The 6,000-nt window shown below is 38.7% G+C and overlaps 1 protein-coding gene across 1 annotated transcript in view; it reads right to left on the minus strand.

The window, feature by feature from the left end:
- The window catches only part of ALAS2 (5'-aminolevulinate synthase 2), a 29,226-nt gene that overhangs the window by 13,531 nt on the left and 9,695 nt on the right, over window positions 1-6,000 (minus strand). The window lies entirely within an intron of this gene.

Below are 6,000 nucleotides of genomic sequence, written 5' to 3' on the forward strand. Positions count from 1 at the left end.
TCCTGGCTAGTACACATCTTATCCATCCTGTTGATTTTGAGTTCTCTAATTCTCTTTCCATTTATCCATTTATTCACTTTGTCATTGACTTACTGGACCACAGTAACTCTCTACTCCTTCAATCAACCAACTTTGCTTACTCACTCACCCATTCATTCAGTAATTCATCCACACTTTCACTCAGGCTTCCTACCCTTGGCATGGCCTCATGCCTCTTTCCAAGGTTAGTGTGGCAGCCTCCTTACTGGAAGCACTACTTCCAGAAAGAGTATTGACAGATCTAGTTTCTAGTTATTGTTCTGCCACTTCCTAGTTGTGTGACCTTGAGCAAGTCATGAATCCTCTCTCTTAGTTTTAATTTCCTCATTTGTACAATGGGGCTATAATACCCTTCCTTGCAGAGTTATGAGCATCTGATGACAAACAGTATTTAATACACCCAAACTAATATCTGGCACATAGCAATATTAGTATTATTACTATGATAATAGAAGGAGGAGGAGGAGTCCCTGGGTGGTGCAAACAGTTAATGTGTTTGGCTGCTAACCAAAAGGTTGGAGGTACCAGTCCATCCAGAGGTACCTAGAAAGAAAGGCCTGATGATCTACTTCCAAAAAATCCGTTATTGAAAATCCCATGTAGCGCATTTCTACTCTGACACACATGGAGTTGCCATGAGTTGGAATATATCAATATACATGATTTGATATAATAGTAGTAGTAGTGATGATAGGAGCCCTGATGGCACAGTGGTTACAGTGATCGACTGCTAACCAAAAGGTCAGCAGTTCAAAACCACCAGTAGTTCTGTGGGAGAAAGATGTGGCAGTCTGCTTCCATAGAGATTTACAGCCTTGGAAACCCTATGGGGTCGCTATGAGTTGGAATCGACTCGACAGCAGTGGGTTTGGTTGGTTTGGATTTTTTAGTAGTGATGATAATGAAAATAGCTGATATTTAGTTATATTAAATATAATAGTATTATATAATAGTAATGATAATAAAATAGCTAATATTTAATTATATTCTTATAGTCAACATTTAATGAGTGACTATTCTGTGTAAGGCACTCTTCTAGGAACTTTATAAGTGTTATTTCATTTATTCCTACAACAATCTTATGTGGTAAGTTATATTAATATCTCCAATGAACCACAGCCTCCACTAGCCTGAGACCAGAAGAATTAGATGGTGCCTGGCTACCATTGCTGACTGCTCTGACTGGATCACAATAGTAGGTCCTGGACAGAGTGGGAGAAAAATGTAGAACAAAATTCAAATTCATAAAAAAGACCAGATTTACTGGTCTGATAGAGACTATTGGAACTCCCAAGACCATGGCCCTTAGACATCCTTCAAACTTGGAAGCACACCCACTTCCGGAGATCACCTCTCAGCCAAACAACAGACAGCCCTATAAAGGGAACAATAACATCCCTGAGGAAGGTGCACCTCAGAACAATCAACCATACGAGACCAAAAGGGCAGCATTTGCCCAAAAGCAAAGTTCAGAAGTCAGGAAAGGGCAGGAAAGCTGGGCAAATGGAAACAGGAAACTCAGGGAGGAAGGGGGGAGAGTGCTGACACATTGAGGGGGGATTGCAACCAATGTCACGAAACCAGCTGTGTATAAATTGTTGAACGGGAAACTAATTTGCTCTGTAAACTTTCACCTTAACCACAATAAAATGTTCAAAAATAAAGAAATAAATAAAGAGTGCCACTGAAAACTATTAATTAAGAAAAAAAAAAAACAACTCTCCATTTTAAAGATGAGGAAACTGAAGCAGAGAGGTTAAGTAACTTGACCAAGGTCATGCAGCAAGTAAGCAGCCAGCAAATAAGTGACTCAGAGCCCACCTCCTTAACCACTGTCACTACAAAATTGGACAACCCTATTTTCAGGATAAATTGAAATGTATGCAAAGGGCACTTTCAACTCTAGAACCTTATACATGAGACAGAAATCATGACTGTTGCAGATAGCAACTTACATGGCTCCTGGAGGTGTAAAATGGTAACATCTTTATTGGAGGGATGTTTGGAAATATGTATCAAGAGTCTTTAAAATGCACATGCTGACATACCTACAGAAATATTTGTGCCATATTTAACAGACAAATGATCAGTATCCAGAATTTTTTTATATCTCTGAAAAATTACTATGAAAATGTTTCAACCTAGTAGAAAAATGGGCAAGGATTATGAACAGACAATTCAACAAATGTAGAATTTCATTCAACAAATGCTTAACTGAGGAAAATCAAATTAGGAAAATAAATTTTCACCATCAGATTGGTAAAGATTTAAAAGTTTGATAATATCAAGTGTTGGAGAGGGTGTGAGCATAAGGAAACTCTGTCATAACTAGCCCAGCCACTTTATAGGGCTAATTGTCAGTTTTTATTAATATTTAAAATGTACATACCCTAGCATTTCCACCTCTTAGTGTCTATTTTAGAGAACACTTGCCTATGTGCACGAGGAGGTATATTCAAGGAAGACTGTTGCACCATTGATAGTAATAACAAAAAAAAAAAAAAGAAGAAGAAGAAGCAACCCAATAGAGGAATAATGAATAACTACATATCTCTGGTAAATCCATACTACAAATATTACGAAGCATTTTAAAATGAGGTAGATATACACTATACGTATTAACAAGGCATATTGTTGAATGAAAAAAGATAAAGTCTCAGAAGGATATGTATAGTAAACTATCACTAAGTAAAAACAAATGTAAAAAGGTAATAATATATATTTCCTTTGTGTATATTTATATCTATGTAAAACCAAAGAAGAATTTCCAGAATAATACAATCCAAAAAGGTAAAAATGGTTATCTTGTGTGAGGCAAAGGGGATTGGAAGTAGTGGTGAAAGAAAATATTATTAGCCTTATCTGAAATGTTTTGACTTTTTATAATAATTTTTTCTTAAATTACTCATGTAATTAAAAATGACTTTTTAAAAAAGTTTTTAAAATATACATATTTTACCAAGAAATTCCACTTAAAGAACTTATCAAGACTCGATGGTACTGAAGGAAGATGTCCAAGCTGCACTGAAGACATTAGTGAAAAACAAGGCTCCAGGAATTGACAGAATACCAACTGAGATGTTTCAACAAACAGATGCAGTGCTGGAAGCACTCACTCGTCTATGCCAAGAAATTCGGAAGACAGCTACCTGGCCAACTGACTGGAAGAGATCCATATTTATGCCTGTTCCCAGGAATGGTGATCCGACCGAATGCTGAAATTATCAAACAATATCATTAATATCACACACAAGTAAATTTTGCTGATGATCATTCAAAAGCCATTGCAGCAGTACATTGATGGGGACTTGCCAGAAATTCAAGCCAGATTCAGAAGAGGATGTGGAATAAGGGATATCATTGCTGATGTCAGGTGGATCACTGCTGAAAGCAGAGAATACCAGAAAGATGTTTACCTGTGTTTTATTGACTATGCAAAAGCACTCGACTGTGTGGATCATAATAAATAATGGATAACATTGCAAAGAATGGAAATTCCAGAACACTTAATTGTGCTCATGAGGAACCTGTGCAAAGATCAAAAGACAGTCATTCAAACAGAAGAAGGGGATACTGTGTGGTTTAAAGTCAGGAAAGGTGTGCTTCAGAGTTGTATCCTTTCACCATACTTATTCAATCTGTATGCTGAGCAAATAATGCAAGAAGCTGGACTATATGAAGAATGGGGCATCGGAATTGAAGGAAGACTCATTAACAACCTGCCACATGCAGATGACACAACCTTGCTTGCTGAAAGCAAGAAGGACTTGAGGTACTTACTGATGAAGATCAAAGACTACAGCCTTCAGTATGGATTACACCTCAACATAAAGAAAACAAAAATCCTCGCAACTGGACCAATAAGCAACATCATCATAAATGGAGAAAGGATTGAAGTCGTCAAGGATTTCATTTTACTTGCATCCACAATCAATGCTAGTGGAAGCAGCAGTCAAGAAATCAAACGACGTATTGCATTGGGCAAATCTGCTGCAAAAGACCTCTTTAAAGTGTTAAAAAGCAAAGATGTCACTTCAAGGACTGAGGTGCACCTGACCCAAGCCATGGTGTTTTCAATCACCTTATATGCATGTGAAAGCTGGACAATGAATAAGGAAGACTGAAGAAAAATTGATGCCTTTGAATTATGGTGTGGGCGAAGAATATTGAATATACCATGGACTGCCAGAAGAAGGAACAAATCTGTCTTGGAAGAAGTACAGCCAGAATGCTCCTTAAAAACAAGGATGGTGAGACTTCATCTCACATACTTTGGACATGTTATCAGGAAGGATCAGTCCCTGGAGAAGGACATCATGCTTGGTAAAGTAGAGGGTAAGCGAAAAAGAGGAAGACCCTCAAGGAGATGGATTGACACAGTGGCTGCAACAATGGGCTCAAGCATAACAACGATTATGAGGATGGCGCAGGACCAGGCAGTGTTTCATTCTTTTGTACTTAGGGTCGCTGTGAGTCAGAACCAACTCGAAGGCATCTAGCAACAATAACATGTTTATGGATATGAAATGATGCCTAGGTCACGTTGTCAAGCAAACAAAGCAGTGTACCAAACTCCAAGTGGAATACCATCACATTTATAATAAAAATATGTGTCTGAGGAGAGGAGTTAAAGGGGGGCTGTGTGTATGTGTGTGTGTAAAGAAAATAAAAGTTACTGGTGGGTGGTGGAACTCTAAGTAATTTAAATTTCCTTCTTTATAGTCTCCTGTCTTCTGCAGAATATTTTATAATGAGTCGTATTCCTTTTACATTAGAAAAAGTAAAGCAAATTCGATTATAAAAAATGAATAAAAATAAATAAAAGAGGAAAAATATCTGTGAAGGGTGAGAGTTTCTGAGGGAAGCATGAGGAAGAAATAATGAAAAGAAACCAAATATTTAATGAGGCCTCATAACAAGCTAGAAACACATAAATATAATTTTATTTCTTCCTCACGATAACCTGTTGAGGTAGATATTAAAATCTCACTGAGGCTCAGAGAAGGGGCATGACTTACTTGACAAAGCACAGAGATCCAGCAAGTGCCAGCACTAAAATTTAAATTCAGAGTCCCTTTGGTTCCAAAGTGCCCCCCCTTGCCCTTTCCTCTACAGTGTCAGAAGCCCTTTCAGCACTCGTACCCTATCCCGACACCTCAGCAAATTCACTGGCCATGTTGTTCTGAATTAGGTGCATGACCTTCTCTGAAATCTGCTCTGGCTTCTCGGGACTGGGCAGTGGCTTCCTCCAGCTGGGTAAGGCTAATGAACTGGGCAAGTCTGACAGGGAGTGTGAGGTTGCGTTGGCCATGAAGAGAGGGGGATGAAAAAGAAAGCATGTGTTCTCCTCTTTAAGCCCAATGCAACAAATGAAAATTCAAGTTTATGAAGTAGGGAAGCCTTTTTCAGAGAGAAGAAATCTTGTGCAAAGTGAGCCTCCCCCCATCTCCCTTCATGGAGACTCCTATAATGTCAGGAAATCTTTCGTAATGTGAATCACACCCTCCCCACTAGGACTTTCCCTTGGGGGCAGCCATTCTGGGTCCTGCACTTGGGAGGTAGACACAGGGCTGTGCACCTTACTACGCTTTTATGAATATCATTAAAATATAATTTTGAAATTTTTGTCTCTAATGATATCCCAAAAGGGCCTATAAAAGATGTCAGCAATATGGTCATCTCTCGAGTGTGATTATTTTGGGTGGTCTGTACCATTTGAGTTGACCTGGGGCTTTACACGCTTATAAGGATGTACCTGCTCCCATATATTGCTCTTTTATGAAAATCCAGATTGTCTTGTTGAATGTGGGTGCCCAGCCTGGTGAGATCCATTCAGCTACCTGGGATAAAGGAGGCAGAGCTTGAGACAGCTCATCTTAGACAAATGGCTGAAAGTTATAGGAGCGTGTGTGTGTGTATGTGTCTGTGTGTGTGTGTGTGTGTGTGTGTGTGTGTGTGTGT

This window comes from Trichechus manatus, unplaced genomic scaffold (genome assembly GCF_000243295.1).
Source record: "Trichechus manatus latirostris isolate Lorelei unplaced genomic scaffold, TriManLat1.0 scaffold00233, whole genome shotgun sequence".
Taxonomy (NCBI): domain Eukaryota; kingdom Metazoa; phylum Chordata; class Mammalia; order Sirenia; family Trichechidae; genus Trichechus; species Trichechus manatus.